Genomic DNA, 19946 nt, shown 5'->3' with positions numbered 1-19946 from the left:
CATCAAAATAGTTCTGTTTTGTCCAATGTTTATCTTTATATCAGTTGTCCAAAGGCCTCTTAGTCATGAAGACTTTATTTGCCAAATCAAACATCAAGTTGGAGCATCTCAGAACTCAATATAAGCTAAATGAAATTTGAATACATTCCCCCGCATGCAAATTAAACGCTGGACTGGACAAGGATTTAGGCTCCGTTAGTAGTTTGAACCTTGGCTGCCAGTCTTTGATGCTCCCTGCTGCTTCTGTCCCGTCTTCTAATGTCTCTCAGGGCCGTCCTGCAACAGCGAAGGATGCCTGTCTTCTTGTCCGTCCTCCATGTCTGTGGCGTCCTCGGCCCGCTGCTGATCAAAGCCCCTTTGAGGGTGCTGGTGAGGGTCCAGGGCCGATGGTGATTGGATGATACGTGTGTGTCCCCTCTCTCGTGTGACGGGCCCCGTCAGCTCACATTAAGGCGCGTGCCGACACCACCGCTGCCGTTTTTTTTTATCTTTTCATGTTATACCTTTTCTCACCAGCCGAATCAATTACGATTATGTTAGTGTCAAAGTCTTTAGCGCCAGTGCTGAGCCCCGCCGCCGCCAGAGGTCCAACAGAAGCCACACTACGCTGATCCCCAGTCAGAGCGCTGCTGCTGCTGCTGCTGCTCAGAGACAGCTTTACAGACAACTCTAAGTTTAACCTTCCTCCTCAACAGAGCTGTGACAATGCGAGGAGAGTTCATTATGCCTTGACAAAACTCCCCCATGTAGGTTCTCCTTAGCAAGAAAGCTGCATGGCGATTAGCTCTATCATGTTCGATCGTGAATGTAGCTGTCAGAGCTGGCTTGGTGGTCTTGTTGTGTCCTTTGATTGAACACGGTGAGATTCAGCACTTTACCGTGCATCCCATCTCTTTCTCCCATGGGCTCAGGACACACTTGGACGTGGACATGCTGGTGTTTGTGTCACACACGTTCGCACACGTTCGCACACTTTAAATATCACGACGCTGCAAGTTTAGCATATAACACTAACGCACATTCACATACTAACAACTGTTGGAGTGGCTTTTCAAGAAAATAAACATCATGCTCCATCACGTCTCTCTCCATTTTTGTTTCAGGATTTTGGGTCCTGTTGGTTCCTGTGAATTAAAATACCTGGATTGGCTGAGCAATTAGCAGTAATATCCTACGTATTAGTGAATTTAGGTACATGTTTGCACATATATGTATCTTCTATGAACATCAAATAAAAGGGTCTGACAAACCTTCAGAGGAGTGCGCCTCCCTTCTCGGCCAAAGGTGAATACAGTTCTTTGAGTTTGAGTGATATTTAAAGCTCAACATCAATTCAAATTTGGCAAGGGATTTGAAAGGATCCACATTCAATAAGCAGATTTGATAAAATGCTTCAGAGCTCCACAGTTAATCATCTATCCAGGAAGACATCTTTGCTCGTTTCTCAAATGCAATTTGGAGAGCTCACCGTGGACTTTGGGGCGCTGGTGATGTGGATTTTCTTTTATCATCTTGTTTTGACATTTGAACAGATCGAGACAATCAAAATAGATTCATTAATGAAATGTATTAAAATGGCCAATTAATTCCAAATCCAGCTGTTTTACAGGAGATGAAAGCTACCGTGTAGCTCCTGTCTTTCCATTTGCAGAGCTCTCTGTGGGAATAAACCAAGGGTCAGGTTTGGAGTTGCCAGTTAGAATTAAAGTTTTCAAATTCTGCCGCTGTGCTCCTCTGCTTGACGAGCCTCCGCTGTTGACAGGGGGTGGAAGTTTGTTTTGAGGCTTTTAAGATCTAATGTGTCCGCTCGCTATCCAAAGATTGTGCCTTTGACTCGCTCTCGACCCTCCCTGCCTCTCCTCTCCTTCTTTATGTTATCCAGTGTTGAGTGGTGGTAAGGAGAGATAGTAATCTGCTCCAGCCTTGGCACTCCCTCGCACTCTGCTCTCATTGAAGAAGATTGATGGCCCTCTTTCTGGAAAGGCTGTTGTTTTGGATGGAGAGAGGGAAAGAGAAAAAGACAGAGGCAGAGAAGTGGATTTAGAGTGGAAAAAAAACGAGTGAGTTGGGGGGATGGAGGGAGGCAGACGTTGGTGGCGGGGGGGGGGGGTGAATGATGGTTGTAAAAGATGGAGAAAAGGAAATGTCACCGTGGAGGAGCTCATTAAATCTAGTTTGTATTTCATTGAGTGAGGGTATGCGTCCACCTGTGATTGGTTTCAGATTCACACACCACGTCTATTTTTCTTCTTCCTGATGAACATGCGGGTTGTGGAATTGGCTGCACTTCATTTGCATGTCAGCAGGATTATATTCAAATGTCAGTATTTCTCTCAGGAGCCATGGGGACGTGTTTGTGATGGAGCGAATCGTCGACATGTGACTCGTGTTTCCGTTGCATTAGAATGCTGTGTAGCTGTTGCGCCCTTAAGATATCTGCTCGTTCACTATTCGCAGTCTAGTGCTGCCTTGCTCGGGGGGAATTAGTAGCCCTTCATCCCTCCTCGTGATGGGTCTGTTGCTCGGTGCCTGTGTGTGTGTGTGGGCGGCACCAGGGTTGATTGGCTGTGATGACAGTATGCTCTTAATTGTGCCACTTATTCTTCCTCTGTGGCTCTTTTTCACATGTAGTGAAGCGCTTGATGTAGCCCCCCCCCTGGCGCTTTTTGTTCCTTTCTACATATTGTTTTTTAAAGTCTGTACAGGTTTCAGGAGCCCTGAGACGTAGGAGGAGCAAATCTATCTACTTCCACCTTTCTTTGCCCCTCTTTTGAGACAAGAATTGAGTCCAGCAGTTTATTTTCCGGGGTACCCCCATCTCTTCGTGTCCCTCTCTTTTGGACTGTTGTTTGTGCTGCTGTTCCGCTCCTTTCTCTCTCCATCTTCCTCTGTACTTCATCAGCCTGTTATACACCGATCTATCTTTCATCCTGCTCCCCCCCCCACCCCACCCTTCTGTCTTGTCGGTTCTTCATTTTTCCACCTTCAATTTCTTTTCCTGCTCTTGTATTTTTTGTTTCCCACCTCCCTGTCTGGCAGCTCCATCCTCCTTTTTCTTTTTTCTTCTTTTTTCCCAGATGGGCCGTGCTGTCTCATGATGCTCAGACGCTGCTGGAGTCAACCAGTCAGGCCTTGGGGCGGTATGGCGCGGGGGGGGGGGGGGGGGGGGGGATTGTCTATTGTCGTCTGTCCTCGTCTTAACTGACCGCTTTAGACTGCCGGAGTCAGAGGAGGGCAAGCGACACGGGACAGAGGAGACGGAGAAAGGGCGTGGAGGCAGATTCCCATCCTTCTTATCTGAACTCTTGATGGGGTTGTTACAAGCTACAGGTCATACTTAATTTCCTGTGGTCACAACCCACTATCACACCTCTGACCTAAAAAACTTTTCAGGTAAAAAAAAAACCCAGAAATGTGGAAGGAAGAAGATGTTGAAGTCGAGGACATTGTTGTTACGTTGCTGATCGTTCTATCAAGACAGAACGATGTCAGTGATAGGTCAGAATATCATTCGTTCTGTAATAATTGTTTTTTTTATCCTCTTGGGGGCAGCACAAACAAGCTGTGAACACAACACTGACTTATTATCATCTTTTCTCCACCAACCTCTGAGGAAAACGTGACTCTTTAGCTTCTAAATGTTCCCCTTAGTTCACCTGATGGGAGCAAACGAACTGTTTGCAGTTGGTTTTAGAGCTTCTTTGCTGAAAACAGCTGCCTTTTACAGCCAGAAATGAGGTTCTGAGATATGGTTGCCTTTTATAATCTGAGTAATTCAGATTAAAATACTACGCAGTTATACATCAGCTTAATAATGAAAATGTCATTGTTAAGGTGACATCTTTAGACTGATCGATTCATCACTTCCTTCATCATTGTCTTGCTGCTACAATTAGAGGCAGCATACGCTCAAACTAGAGGTTGCCAAGTTTGAATGCATAAAACTTTGTGCCAAAGCTGTGCAGTTATCTGAAAGTATCCAGTATTTCTCTTCAGCCATGGTATAATACTCTACAACCTGCATTATGTAAAGGGAAAAACTGACCCATGAGGAAAAATGATTACTGAAATAACAGTGGCTCTTTGTCTGCTAAATGTCACAAATCAAAAGCAATAAAAAAAGATGTATTGTACTGAATGGGGGTGTTTAAAGGCAGGATGGCCAGTATCCCATCTGCCTGTTTTATAAAACTACGTTGCTATTAAATATATTTTTTTTGAAACGGGGCCTATTGATCCAGGTTGCATCTATTTTGTTAAGTTTGGAGTGAACGGCTGCTTTGTTGAGTCAGTGATCACGTATTCATTTCAGGGGAGCTATTGATCAGACAGTGCTGGGCCCACACACACACACACACACACACACACACACACACACACAGTCCGGTTCCCTTTTTTGGCATTTCTCTCAGGGCTCAACCTCTGTTTTATGCATCTGATTGACATTTCCTCGGTATGTACGTGTAAACATGTGGCTCTTAAGATATTTCATTCATTCACGGAGATCATCTCCTCTCTGAGGTAAAAGCCCGCAGGCAGTTTGGATCCTGGTCGTGAATACAAAGAGCCTTCGTGTAAAAAGTAGCCTCTTCTTTTTTCAGTGAATCCGGACCAACTGTAGGTATAGTGTTTCAGTTTGTCACAATTCATTTAACTTCTGGGGGAACTCGCTTTTTTTCTGTAGCTATTGCCGTCATTTTAAGTCATTCATGGCTGCTTTAAAATGCAGTTTTGTACTTTATGAGCTGGGCATAGCATACATTTAACTCAAATCAGTATTTAGTATCAATATTCCTACTTAAAATGTCTTTAAATTACAGGCATCTCTATGTATTATGAGCGCAATGACTCTTAAATGAACAGCTGGAGAATCCGGTGGGGAAATACTTTTGAAAATCTATTTTTTCAATTTCAAGGAAACGCTGTGAAAGAGAGACAGGAGGAGTACCCCCAAGTACACACTGGATTGCAGCGCTAGACTTTGGGGTTGTTAATGAGCCTGCCAGAGTCTACCTCTACGCCAGAGTTGAGTGCCACTGTGGGTCTGTTGTGTCAGATGGTTGTACTGTTATCTGGCTCTCTGTGGGCCTTTTTACACATTACATTAACATGCAGCGTGTACGTCTGAATTCAACCACAAAGATTTGCATCCACGTTTATGGGTCAGTGTAAATGTACCCCCAAGAAGTATTAACGAAGCACTAAGCCTGCTTTTGAATCTTGTTGCTATAAGCGCCGTCGTTTGATTTATGGACATGAGATGGCTTTCCTTCACACCTGTGGCTTAGCTTCAGTTTGCTGTTTTTGGAAACAGTCCAGATACAGTTTGTGTTTGGATTAGTGTTTTAATGCCGGGTGTAATTACATAAGCAGGGCTCCGGTTCCACTTTGTTTCCGCCTCGCTGTGTAAACCTCACTACCTCTTCATAAAACATGTCTTTGTAATATCTTGTCACACACACACACACACGCTCTCCAGCTCGTTCTGCATTCAAGTCTCCTACATAACAGATGCGCTCACAAACAGTCAACTTGACAAGGAGTCTCTTGCAAGAATACGATAAGGCACTGGCTCACGCCCACGCTCGCTCTCACAACAGTCTTGTTGATTCTTTCCGCTGTTTGCGTTTTGCAGCTTTTGCCAAGAAGCTCGGGCTGTGGACAGACACGCAGTAGACTGACACACCTACGGACAGACAGGCCTGATGGACAGAGTCCAGCTGGCCAGTCATGGCAGCTGCAAGCGGAACAGATGTGCGAGGGACTTTGATGTAGGTGAGTACCAAATGGGGTGAGGATCTAGGAGAGGGAAGAAAGGGGGGGGGGGGGTATTGGTCTATACCAATATGAGGAACTACACTGTAGAGGGAGGTCTGCAATAGGGGCGGTGAGAGAAACACTTTCAGTCTATGATACATTTGTTGAATTTTAGTGGCACACATGAGCACTTTTAACTTAAAATTTAGTGTGTAGGTCATATTTTTTAAACTCAAGGCCTTGTTTAATTTGAGGTGTTTTAAGTCTTAAATTAGCTTATTTCTGTTGTATTTCTTAAATATTGGAGTCTCCCTTTTGTCATGTGCTCTGCAGCCCAGGCAATACAAACCAATGTTGTTCTTCAGTTCATTTGATTTACGTGTTCATTTGTTTGCTGTGTTCTTTTAAATTCTGTGTGGCGTTCAAGTCTTTGGTCGTCTACTTTGCAGACATGTCATGGGAAATAATGATGTTGCTAAGTTGTAGTTTGTTTTTTGCTTTTTAAAATGCGTCTTTCAATACAATTTCCTTTTACCAAACGGTTGGTAAAAGGAAATCGATGACCCAGAATGAAAATAAGGTAGACGCTTTGAATAGAAAACACACAAACCTTCAAAAAGAATGAAGGTGACGGACGATCTGAGGGACACCAGTGGAGGAATACCAAGTAGCAAGAGAACAGAGGATGCAGCAGAGACTTGATCCTAGAAATGGCAGCTGGGTAAGAAGTTTTCGGTAGTATTCAGCCGTCATTTGAAAGTGGAAATCTCACCAAGTTCTAATAAAAGACAAAAAAAAGTGAGAAAAGAGGAAGGTGATCAGGTTTTTAGAAGGGGAAATGAGGGCGGAGGCATGGAGGATGTGCTACCATGAGAGGCCCCGAAAAAAAAAAAGAACAATAAAATATATCCCACAGGGGAAATTATGTAGGCCTGTGTGTTTCATGCCTCCCCCGAAAAACTTTTCCATGCTAATTAGGTAATGTAAAACTAGCAAGAACAGCAAGAAAGCCGGAGCAAAGCCTCGACCAAAAGACTGAACAGCGCACTATTCAGTTAGAGGCCATAAGACACACATTTGTGTGCTGAGAGGAGAAAATACCAAGTGATGGTGAATTATTGATGTGACACACTGGCCTGCTGCTGCGTATACGGGTTTGTCTGCAGTCGCATTGTTTCATCAAACGTTCAGCAAAGTGAATCTTTCTTTTTGGTTTAAAAGGTGGACGTAGAGCAAGTGGAGGGATTTCAAGAGTTCCACAGTTGAGATATTTTCTCCGCGTTCCCACACGTTTGGAGCGTGTCTTACCTTCATTCATTCAAAGCGGAACTAGCGTTTCACTTGGCAGTGTCTTCTGATGTCAGCATGCTGTATGTCTCCATGAAAATGAAATCTGTGTGTGTGGGATTTTGTTGAGAAATGCTGGCATATATTTTAATCACCTCCTCTCCATATTATCATACATACAGAGCATTATGCAGAGTTGACATGAATATGGTTTTTGCAGATGTACTGTATGTGAGTCGGTGCCTGTGATATTGGATTTCCTGCTTGTGACTTCGTTTCTGTTCTCTCTGGAAACTCAAAATAGTTTCTAGACGTGTGTGTGTGTGTGTGTGTGTGTGTGTGTGTGTGTGTGTGTGTGTGTGTGCGCCTGTACACGCGAGTGAGAGTGTCAGTCTTTGCTGACCCTGCAGTTCCAGCCAATTTGCTGCGATCACAGTGACAAGTGTCTCCATATCGATACTTGGTAATTAGCTAAGAGGAGATGGAGAAAGGTTGGAGTTGGTGGGGGCATTAGAGGAGCTGTCGGAGGGCCCCACTCATCTGAAACCCCCCCAAAATTCTGTCAAGAGGCTTGTCTGGGGGCCGGTCGCCCTCCCTCACACTCGGCTGCTCCAGTTAATTGAAGCCTCTTCAGATCAGTCAGAGGAGCTGGATCTGCACGCCTGAGCGGACCGCGGCGCTCACCTGACCTGTCAGTCACTTTTACCAGCCGCCCGCCACACACAACCACATCGTCGCGTTTCTCGGGGTGAAACCTCAAGAAGACGCACGGCACATATAGCGACAACTTCAATGAGGCTCGCCCGCTAGCCCAAGGCGAGTAAAATTCCACTTCGGGCTAGTAAATGTGGTAAAAAATAATTAAACGCATAGTTTTATTGCGGAGCTAATGATGGAAGTAACTGAAGATTGAGCCTTCTTATATATTGTAATGTTGTTTTACAACTGTGCAGCACTTTGGTCAACTATTGCTGTTTTGACATGTGCTCCATAAATAAACCAAAACCACTTGAACTTCAGCCATTTTGACCTATACTTCTCATCTCTGTGGAGAGTTGCAGGAGTTTAGTTGGGTGTTGTTAGAGAGGATGTGGGCGCAACTCCAACTATGTATGGCACAGTTTGAGACCAAGTCTGATAAAACATGATCAACTAAGTGTTTGTTGGTATTTGATAACCTCTAATAAATACAACAATTTGTCTCGGGGCAAGTAGATTTCTGACCCTCTCTCTTGACCAGGCAAGATGAAAAAAATAAGAGATTTAAACCCTTGAGCTCTTTGTTTCTTTCATTTAGGCAGGCGAGTGCGGTGGCTTTTAAATCTGAACCTCAAATGAACTGCGAGGCAGTTTGTCTGGAGTTAGACCTTCATCTATAAGAAGTGACCCTGAAACTCAGTTTCATGGCTATAAGGAGACGGATGTTGACATCCAATAGCTGGTGGTTACTCATGCTTGAAAAGCCAAGCATAACAAAAACAAAATGAGCCAAGGGCAAACTTGCACTCAAGTAAAAAAAAAAGACATTTTCTAAACTCTGCAAACGAGCAGACAAGAAGTGTCCGAGCTCAGTGCGAACACAGAGCCAAGACTAAGCTACAGCGACACACACTGCAATTGGATTTGTGTGGACTAATTTGCCTGCCGCGTGGCTCTTGTTGATAGATTACTGCTGAATTGAAAATTGTATATGGTTATCATCAAAGCAGCCACTGCATGAATGCAACGAAGCGACTACTTGGACCAAAACAAGCTGAGTAAGGTTTGCAAAGGCCAGAACCAGTGACGCCACAGAACAAACAAGCAACGCTGTTATTCTCCTTGAGAGGACAGGAGCAGGCAAGCGGCTCAGTGCCTTGCTCACTGACACGTCAGCAGGGCGGATGTTGGCTGACGGTTTGCCCCTAAAGGTGCTCCGGTTGCTGAGGGATTGTCCCCTTGTTGCCCTAAAAGGGTAAACTTTTCTATTTGACATCCTGTAGGAGCTCTGCAGAGGTTAATGCTTCCCCCTCTTAAATACCGCGCTCCTGTGTTCTGCTCTGCAACGCTGCCTTGCGTAACGCCGAACACTAGGGATGCCTGAAGTAGAACCACAGGGAATAGCCTAGATCTCTCTGAGACAACCCACGCGGGAGTGAACGTCTGAAATGAGAAGTGGAAGCTTGTGTATTGTTTGAAATGCCAGGCTTCTCCTCTTTCGGTGTGCGGTCTCGTGCGAGCCGCGTAGCTTGTAGCTCAGTCAGCTGACATTTAATGCTGCAGCCATTACGTACTGCTGCTGCTGCTTTAGTACAGGCCTCTTGGTTGTTATACCGGCGTGAATATGAACAGACAGATGTGACAGCTGGCCCGGCCATATGTGACAAGCCTTTTAGATCTTTACGCCTTAATTATTCCTTCCCTCGGGACCAATATTGACATTTTGGGCCTTAACACTGCGACCTTACAAACTGCCAGCCTCCAGTTGGCATTATGTCTCTTGGCACAAAGGTGCTTGATCAGTGCTTAGAAATGGGCGTTTTTGAATTCATCAGTGTTGTAAAAAATCACTGTGTGTTGTTAACTGTTGTTAGCTGTGTCAAAGGTTTCTTTCACTATTTTTTTTTTTCTTAATGAAGTTTTTGTGGGAGTTTGTCTTCATTTTCAGTGATGGTCTGAGTTTGGAAGGCGTCTTTTTCATTTATCTTTTATAGTGCGGGCGTTGAGAAGCCTCGCTGTGATTAGGGGCGATACCAAAAAACTTATGACTGGAAGTTGAATTATTTTAATTATCTATAATTATCTAATCTTGGCTCCAATAATCCTGCTCCAGTATGCAAGCGTGTGTGTATGTGTGTGTGTTTTTAAAAGATGACGTCATGCTTTCTTCATGTATTGCGTTGAATGAGCTGCTGCCACCTCCTGCAGTTGACGTGTGTGTGCTCATCATATTATTGCATGAGCAGCAACAGGATGAAAGGTCATTTTTCTGCATTAATCTCAGTTACCTGCGTCTCTGCGTGTCTCACCTGCGTCGTCCGCTCGTCTTCATTCCTCTTGTTATACTGGGTTCTAATTGCGGTTGCCGCGGCAACCCGGTGGGCTCCCTCCACTTACTCCTCCCCCCCTCGTCTCTCTCTGAGCTCCTCGTTAAAGTGTGGCAGTAGCTGGTCAATGATTGTGTTTTATTTATACTTTTCCTCTTCGATGGGACCACACGTGTTTGGTTTTTTCCTTCTTTCTCTACCGTGTCTTCATTTCATTTCATGTCTTTCTTGCTTGTTTGCTTTCTTCTGTTTCTTGTTTCGTTGCAGTCTGTCTTTGAGTGTGTTTCTTTCTCATGACACTGCAGACTGCCACTGCTAGCTGTCAGTCGTGCAGTAAATTGTGGTCACTCGGGGACTCTAGGTGGGCCGTCTCTGCTTATCCAATGCCAGACTTGGATGCAGATGAGTCTGCTCGGTGTGCCTTGTCTGACTGTTTGCTGTTATGCAGATCAAGTTTAAATGGTGTTCAGCCAAACTGTTGGTTCATCAGTAAAACTTAGCACATTTGTAGCTGATTCCCGCTAAGGGATGCTTAATATTAAACTTTTTTACAAAATACTGATAACTGGCTACAATTCCCATAGTTATTATTATTATTATATTGCAATGCCATCACGTGCTGAGTCTCCACTTCTTATACTTTAACTGTAATGTTATGTAGCAGATTTAGCCTTTTGCTAAAGCTCTGCTGTGCATTTTGTACTTTTTCCTACAGCAGCTGTGTCCCTGAAAGCCTCTCTGTGAGACGCAGACTTCCACAGTGTTGCCTTAAGTGAAAACACATTATTGTAAACAGGGAAATCTCCTCCTATTGGCCTATTTTTTTTTTTTCAAATACACATGCCAGCTGTGTATTGAAAGTAATTAATTTAGAAATGTGCAGTATTTGTCAATTTATGTTAATCCTAAAAACAAGAGGAAGTGTGTACTCATGCACTTCTAACCAACAAAGGAATCATCAATGCATCACATTTAGCCAAATAACAGCGGTAAATGTAATATTGCTCACTATATTTTGTGGAAATCATTGCCTGACACTTCTACACGGTTGCCTAAATTCAGTTTGATGTACTAAGAAAACCAATAACACATAGATGTGCCATGAAACTGGACAGTTTGATGCTTGTTTATTGCTCAGCAGGAATTTCTCACTCTCTTTTTCCTTTCCTTCCATGTCTCCTATCGCTCATCCTTCCCACACTCACGTCCGTTTTTTCTCCCTGCTGCACTTATCTCTTAAAAATATGTTGTGCTGTCGATATCGTGATGCCAACAAATGACCACACCTGGATGTATAAAACTCTGGGTCTTCACATTCTTTAAATTGTAATACAGTGCAGCTCTCTAGGAGCAAATATTGACAAAAGGAAATTATTCTACACTGCAAAGCTTTATGGGTATAATCAAATGGATGTTGGCGTCTCACAGTCAACAATACATCGAAATATTGACATTTGAATGCAAAGGACTCGGTTGCTTCGGTAACTTCTTCAAGACAAGTCCATCTTGCTTATCCAAAGTTACAGGGACTGGAATCTGATTTGTTTTGACATCTGTCTTCCTTGTTTGCTTCACTTTCTCTGTCTCTGTCTGTCAGAATCTTCCTGCTTCTTCTTTTTTTTCTTCTCATTGGTCATATTATTCTGTGGACAAATACATCAGAGGAAGAAAGAAAGCGGCTTCCTTCACCCTCTCATTTTTGCGTGATCCATTTTTTCCCCCATGCTTCCTTTATTACTTTGTCCTATTATCTTTATTTATGATCAGATAAATGCTGTCTGGCTCCCTACTGTTGTGTGTGTGTGTGTGTGTGTGTGTGTTTTTCTTTTTCCACTTTGTCTTTCCTCCGTCTCTCCGTCCCTCCGTCCCTCCATCCATCACTGCCTGTTGTTGCCACCGTGTTGGCATCTGCCAGAGCCGAGAAAGTCTCTCCTGGTGCGTTTGATTGGTCGTTCAGATATCGCTATGTGCCTGCCTGACTCAAATGACTTCATTAGAGAGTAATAATCTCAGAGGGGGTCGCCACCAGAGGCAGCCTGATGCGCCCGATTTGTCAGTGCCATTTATACCAAAGATGAAACGTGTTAAATCGTTAGACTGAGTACATTTAAAACGACAGAATAGGCCGAGTTTCAGGGCTGGAAGTTTGTGTATAGTGGCAGGGGAGTGGCTTGGATTCTGAGCATAACTGTTTGGTCAGGCACCCAGATTCACTGCAGAGATTTGAAATGTCAGAGTGTGTGTGTGTGTGTGTGTGGTTGAGGTAGTCCAGCAGCTTTATCTGCGTGGCATTTCCTGCTTTCAGAGCCGACTGCGGCACCATCTGATGACCCTCCAAAAGGCTCAGCCCTGCAGAGAATATTGAGGGGAACACATGTAACCTTAACATGAATTAGGAAAGCTTGGATTCGCAGGGTGACACACAGGGTTCTGTCACCTTTACTAACACCGGCAGTTATTTTGCGGGGCGTTATCTTAATAGTGTCGCGGGAGTCCAGATTTGAGTCCCTTCCGTGCCGGCTTTTTTTCTGTGAGCCACCGTGTCGCAGGTAATGAACTGATCTCAAATCAGACTGCTGGCTGATTTAATTCGGGTGATATGACACATTAACAGTTGTCTGGCATCAGCTCGTGGCTACAACTCCGCAGTCGTTTCCACTTCAGCGCTGCGAGGATGGAGGTTGGCATTTAGGTGCCAGCAGCCAAAACAGAGACGTACGGCTGCAACCACTCGACGCCCACCGCTATCTCAACCAGGCTTCTTCAGGGAGTGAATATTGAAAATGTCACCTGAAAATTATATGTAAATATTGAAACTGTTGCGATTTTGGCATTTTTAACGTCGTATATCTTCCTAAAGAGAAAGTCACGCAAATCCACAACAGTGGTGTCATTGAAAGCACATTAACATGCTGTACGCCGCACAAATGAGATGTACTTCCACTTTTTAATCATGCAGAATTAGCTGACAGTGTGAGAAGCAACAAGTCCGTGCATCTGAATTATTTGAAATACCAGTGAAATTTAATCGGCATTGCTTAAGAATACAATTCTATTTTTTAAAGTTTTCTTTTTGTTATTAATTTTAATTAATTTTCTCTGCCTAATGCTATGCTGTTCATTAGCGTTCTATTAACGGGGCTGTGGTTTGACACTTTCCAGATTGAGACGGCTCATTTACAGCTCTCACTGTATAATGCATGTGCTCTTTAATGTATAGATAGCAATGTATAAAAGGTGAGGAGATCACTGTTGGTTTTAAAAGACTATCCATCTTTTATGAATTAAATGGGGAGCATTTAAAATTCTCTCTGAATATAAATGAATGTGTGTGTCTGTAAATGTGGTAATTGGGAGGCAGAGTGACGTCGGGGCACACAAAGGAGTAACCCTTGTCGTACCAAGTGCAACCGATGGATAGAACTGAACTTATTAGCGCAGCTACCTTTCCTCTCCCTTCCTTTCACTGAAAAGAGCAACCGACGAGGCAATAAGACAGAGAGCAACGTGTGCACCTGTCTCCCTGTCTCCACATCTCCTCGACGCTCTGTGAGACTCTGCCCGGGTTTCCTACGGTGTAAGAGAATATATGTGAATGCTGTCGGGAATGAGAATCTTAATAAAAACCCTCCCACTTGGCAAATGATGGGATAAATAACGAGATAGATGGATTCACTCATTAAATGAAATATAAAATACCTGTGGCAGTGCATCACTTTGTTACTCGGCACATGTCTTGGATGTTATGAAATGCGGCCTCACATCAGTAGACGGCAGAGGAGAACAACATCTTGCTTTGCATTTCTGAAGTTGTTGAAGACTTTGCACCTTTTTGTTGTCAATCTGAGAGTACTCTGTCTCACTACTCAGCCTCTGAGAGGTGTTGGAAACGCACCTAATTGCATTTTATATTTTGAAGCATTTCCAACATCAGTTAAGACTTTTCTTGACATTTGAGTTCTTGTATGTGTGAGATTTCTTTTACAGATATATATATATATATATATATATATATATATATATATAATAGTAATACATCTGTTTGTCATGATGTGACAATGCTATGGTTGCCTTGGAAAGATCCTTATTTAAGGTTCGGGAAGCATCAAAAGTGGTCTCAAGGTCTTTTTTGACCCATCCAGCCACCATAGTAATGACTCCAAAGGCTGCTACAGGGCACTTGAACATTAACATAATGTTGTGTTGGTGCATTCGCTGAAACAAGTGAATTCTGTCATTTTTCTTGGGGAGGACAGTCTCAACAAAGGATGACCCGGGACCACCTCTTCGGATGACCCTGTACGGTGGTTCCCTGCTTCAGCGGTTCCTGCTGAATGCTCTCAAATAAGAGAGAGAGAGAGATTAGATGTGACATCTGGTAAGAAGCAGGAGTAGTGTCCCCTCAGGTGGAAGATGGGCTGTTTGTGTGGGAAAATGCCAGCCGCTCTCCCTCACGGCATTAGATTGCCCGTGATCCCCATATTTCAGCACAGTGATATGACGGCATGACACGTTAAGTGAACAGTTGATCTTAACTGGCTCCTCTTCAGTGTGTGTGTGTGTGTGTGTGTGTGTGTGTGGATCCACTTTGATTTGAAGTATGTTAATAGGACCACCAACAGTCGTTGATATTTGGTGTATTGATGGTGTCTTGTAAAAAGGATACTAAACCTGCCACACCTGGCTGTCAATCAACACATCGATATTTGAGGATACATTTAAGAAATTCTTTTTTTATGTCTTTTCCCCTCCAAAAAAACTAATTTAAATGGAGATCCACACCAAGTTTGCCCGCCCCACTCGTCTTCGTCTCCTGTGTGCCTCGTCTCCACTCTGTTTAAGATGACATCTCACAAATTCAGTGACTTGTACTGCTGTCGGCACAGTTCATCATTATAATTGTTGGAAAGAAGAGAGGAGATGGTGAGGAGAAAAGGGAGTAAAACCTGTCTGAAACCTACCTTACTTACTCCTCCACCACTCTCTACATATGAAACACTCAATAGTTTACTCTGCTGTGAGATTCCAGACGCTAATCGTGCTTCATCTCGTGTCTCCATCGCCGTCTTCGGAGCAGCAGCGGACCATTGAGTTTCGACATTTTTGTGTTCCATCGAGGGATTATTTTTTTTACGACTTTATAGTACATAAACGTTAAACATATAATTCAGGCTGTCAAATGAAATGGCTCAATGTAAGTATACCACACTTTGTAGCAAATAGGGAGCGATTCTGGACGAAGCACTGTAGTGAGGGGGAAGGGGGGGGGGGAGCGTGAAGGGAAGATTAAATTGTCCCTCACTGGAACACCTTTATATGGATCTGGGAATAGAACGAAAGCAGTTTTACCTAAGGTGACATTTCTGTGCTAAAGAAAGCTGACATGATTTGAAACCATAATTAAAATGGAAACAACTCGAGGAGGAGGTGGGCAACCAAAGCCTGACATGGCCTTAACCTTTAGATTTCAAATTCTAATCATGTCACGACTCAACATTGAATCGATTTTTGCACAATGTTGTGTTTCTGTGTGAAATGTCATCTCAACTATCGGATTTCTTAGGAAATCAGAAGAAAATCAGGATGGATTCAGAGTGCGTTGAAGTTAATTCTGTGTTAAGAACACTTTTTTGCAGATAGTTTCTCCGACATAAATGATGGCTAAGTACATTTCTGCGTGACATAAAGTTTTGTCGTCAATAACCCGCAGTCAGGTTCACTTATTTTCTATTCTTATGGATCAAATAAGTCGTTTTGCGTCACGCTTTGGTCTATAAAAGATGGAACCTGTTGGCCTATAAAGGCATTGACTGAGTGCACACATGATGTCAAACACGCTCTGTGATAAGAGAAGGATCAGAGGAGATTAGACAGGCGGAGGGGATAAAGATAGAGCTAAAGACGGGCTTTGTTTTTTGGCCCCTTATGAGCCAGGGCTCCTGCTAATTACCAAGCTCTCTGGTCCTTGCTAAATGTGTTTGAAATCCACTGGATGCAGATAATTGAGCTGGAAATGTGTTACATGACAAAGTCACGCTGAAGGACAACCACTAAAAAAAGCCCCCCCCCCCCCCTGTTTTCTCTGTCAGACACACTTTTGAAATAAAACGCTCCCAAATCATTCATTCCGCAGCGTTCGTCTTTGTTGTTTGTTGAGATTGAAGCTTAGGGGATGTTTGAGCCACCTATTGTGATAAGCTATAGTCAAAACAGAGACGGGCCACTGGCGGGTGTGTCAGACAGGACTGTGTTTCCCCCGTTGCTGAAATAATTGCTTTTAGCCTTCGGTTTAAGAATAGATCCTTCACACATCATCATTGCAAAGTACAAAAATGGTTTATCGCCACAGGCTGGATGTGTCTGTCCATGCATCTCAAGTTGTCTCTCAGCTAAGCAGTCGCTCATACCCATATCCTAAATCTCCCAATTGATTTCAGCGCTTCATATGCATATTGATTTTACTGACTCGGATTCATTGATCCCAGGCAGAGACGCCTCCCCTGAGAATGTTTGAGTAAAGTGAAAAACAAGGTGAAGAGAGGCTCCTTGTCCTATTATTATTTGCATTTTAATTATAAGTTGCATCACTGCACTGAGTGTGGTAACAGCGCAGCTCCATCCTCTCCTCCCTTTTGCTCCGAGCTCGGCTCGCTTCGTGAGAATGAAACTCCAAATTCGGAGAATAGAACGGGCGGGCTAATGCGTATAAGAGCACATCCAGTGTAGTCGTGTGGCTGAAGGTGAAAAGAGCTTTATCTCAGTGGGTGCACGCAAATGTCGCACATGTGTTGTTCACTCTCTAGCTGCTTAGTTCAGAGAAAAGAAGAGATGTATTGTCAAAAGAGAAACATTTTTTACTGTTACGGTCAGGCACACTCTGCTGCGTTTGAGTGGGCGCCTGCGCTGGGAAAGAATACACAGAGTGAGAGCGAGCTGTGGACTTGCTGCAGCCGGTATCATTTTGTCATTTAGAAAAGCACTTTTCTATTGTTATCTTGGCTACATAGGCCCACTGTGGTTTGATGTCTGCCTCAATATCTCTTTTTTTTCTTCACATTCTAACAGTGGATTTGTCTCTCTATGATGTATGTGTGTGTGTGTCTATCTGTGCTTACGTAAAAGGTTTTCTTTAGAGGGCTAGTTGATCACATCAAAGGGGTGTGTAAGGACAAATCACAAGAGCCTCGACTGAAAGGCTTTACATGTGGGACTTAAAGCTCCAGTCTGGGTTTTCACAGCATGGCATGATGTTCATACACTCATGTGCACATACGGCCTTATCGAAGGGTTGGGTGTGACACCGAAGTACAGCAGCTGTGTGCAGGGTTTTTAGAGGATCGTGTCCGTCGAATGAGCCCTTTATCTCGCTCGCAGGTCGGTCTCGTATATTGAATTTTTTTATATCGAATGGTTCAAGCTGAGTGTGCAAAATATAAGGAGAAGAGTGTGCTGATTGGTTTCCGTGTTAAATGTGATGAGACGGAAAGTCATTGCGGTGAAGGTATTTGTGTATGCAATTAGTACACTAGACCATGTATTTACGTATCAGACATTCATTCACATATTGCAGCTTTGTGGCAAAATACGTAAACTTTACAAGTGTTCAGCATTGAAAGTAGTTGGCTTGTAAAGATGGTTTTAAATGTGTCGGTGTGGTATTCTAGTGCAGCTGCTCTTTTGCTTGTGTTTTCTGGAGCTTAATACTGAAACACAGCCAACAGAGCAAAGCAGAGGTTTGGGGAAGATTACAATCAGACGGGATGGAGATGGAGAGTGAGAAGAAAGGATGATGGCAAAGTACTCTCCTCTGTGTCTTTTTCAACTCTTGAATTACCTCGGGCTGGGACAGCATCTAGCCTCTGTAGGCCATCGATTATATCAAAGGATGAATGATGATGTAGTGTGAGGGCTGAGATTTTGTTTCTCTCATGTCACCAAGGTTTGACGATTGCACTGTTCCCTGTGTGGCACGCATGTTTGAATGAGAAAAAAGGTATAAAGTAATCCAATCATCAGGATTTAAATGTTTGCCCCCTGTGTGGTAAAGAAATGTAGTCCGATTCCTCAATGGACATCATAATTCAGTTAATAAGTATTACCATAGTGGTGATAGGTACACTTAATGCTGTGAAGTGCAGCTATGGATATTAATGATGATGATTTGGGCTCAGCCTTATAGCAATTTTTTTTAGCTGCGCAAATAAATACATTTCTGAATTTTGTATGTTCAAAGGTAAGAAATGTGATCAAAAAGTGGGACTAAAGCAATATGGAAGACGTGTGGTGCAGGCATGGTTGCCTGGTTTTATAGCAATCATCACTGGGTTTAAGAGAAGCAGAGAAAAAACGGGGGAGTTTAGTTGATGGTTTATAAGGGGAAGGAATAAGGAGGCGGAAAGAGAGAGAGAGAGAGAGAGGAGACCATCAGTGATATGGAGAGGGATGGTGATGTTCTTTCACTGTGGGTTGCCACACAGTGGGGGGGGGGGGGCCCTCTGTCTCTGGCAGCGCCTCTTAATCCATCACACCTCCTGCGGCCCCCGGATCCGACACACTCCAGTGTCTCCCCCTCCGAACCCGCCGCCGAATTCACGCTCGGCCCGGTCATGCGTGTGTGTGCCCACTGTTCCCCGCGTTCTCTTATCCCTGTTTCCCCCCTCTGAGTGAGTGTCGGGGCTTTCAGCAGTGCCTCGGGCTAGATGGACGGACGCTGTTTCACAGCAGACATGTTTACAGACATGCTCCACGTCCAGCCTTGTCCTCACACGTGTATTTCTTCCGCCCCACACCTGAGAGGAAAGTCTCTTTCCCGATGCATATTTTGTTGGCTAGTCTCACCTGCCGCAGCTCCTCATATAGTCTGGTTTTCTTGCCACTACTATCAGAGACACCATGGCGCTGCTCTCCTCTCTCATGTCTGCTGCCAGAACTCCTGAATCCCTCAGAACTGAGAGTTGGAATCACTTCCGTCACATGGTCCCTGTGTGTGTGTGTGTGTGTGTGTGTGTGTGTGTGTGTGTGTGTGTGTGTGTGTGTGTGTGTGTGTGTGTGTGTGTGTGTGTGTGTGTGTGTGCGCGCGCGCGTGTGCCTGCTTATTTGCCTCCAGCCAGCTGTGTATGTTTTTTTTTTTTTTTTTTGAAATGGGAGTCAGCTAACTTCACTTGATCAGTCTTGCTGATCCCCCGGATGCGTCTGCACACGTTCCCTGTAAGCTTCATTTGGAACTTTTATTGCTATCTGACCTTTACAACGAACGGGCTTCATTAACCCGCTGTCAGATTTCTCACATGAGCTGGAGGAAAGAGGGTAGTTTTAGTGTAGCACAGGGTCGACTCTAAGCAGTTGAAAAGTGAGCTGGCATGTGGGCGTTTTGATCTCCGTTCAGAAATGCGTCACGCATACGCTCAAAGCTGCAACACTCTGTCACTTTAGCCTTTAGCTTTTTCGGCATGTTTTTCAGTCTTTGTAGTCTGTCCCTCTAAACTCTGCAACCCGTCTCTGTACCTCGCTGTTTCGCTCGCTGCCTATTGTCGCACAAGGTGACCCTCTAAACACTCCAGGACCCCCGCTGCGACCCCTTCCTTTTCTGCAGCAGCCAAATCACACAGCTCCACACCCCCCCCCCCATGTCCACCTGGTGGTGGTGGTGTCTCTGCACAGCGCCACCCGTCGTCTTCTCCTCCCAGCAGGAAGCGGGTCCCTGAGGGAGAGGCTAATGGGAAGTCCCCTGTATTTGTGTCTTTTTCAATTTGCAAGTTAAAGAGAATTTAGATGGCGACATGTTATTTGTATAAGTGCTTGCATGTCGAGTGTAGTTTTTTTCCCCCATCATTTTATTTCCTCTTTGTGAGAGTGTCGGCGGTAGCTGCAATGAAT

At 44.1% G+C, this 19946-nt stretch overlaps 1 protein-coding gene across 2 annotated transcripts in view; it reads left to right on the top strand.

Annotated features, from left to right (window-relative positions):
• Positions 1–5687: 5687 nt before the first annotated feature.
• spop (speckle type BTB/POZ protein) overlaps positions 5688–19946 on the top strand; it is a 134447-nt gene continuing 120188 nt past the window's right edge. For both annotated transcript variants that reach the window (XM_031867774.1, XM_031867773.1), the window contains exon 1: positions 5688–5775. The gene's annotated coding sequence lies outside the window, so the exon portion shown is untranslated. The remainder of the gene's footprint in view (positions 5776–19946) is intronic.

This window comes from Anarrhichthys ocellatus, unplaced genomic scaffold, assembly GCF_004355925.1.
Source record: "Anarrhichthys ocellatus isolate YVR2014 unplaced genomic scaffold, GSC_Weel_1.0 scaffold40, whole genome shotgun sequence".
Lineage (NCBI taxonomy): Eukaryota > Metazoa > Chordata > Actinopteri > Perciformes > Anarhichadidae > Anarrhichthys > Anarrhichthys ocellatus.
This window is presented reverse-complemented; position numbering and strand designations above follow the sequence as displayed.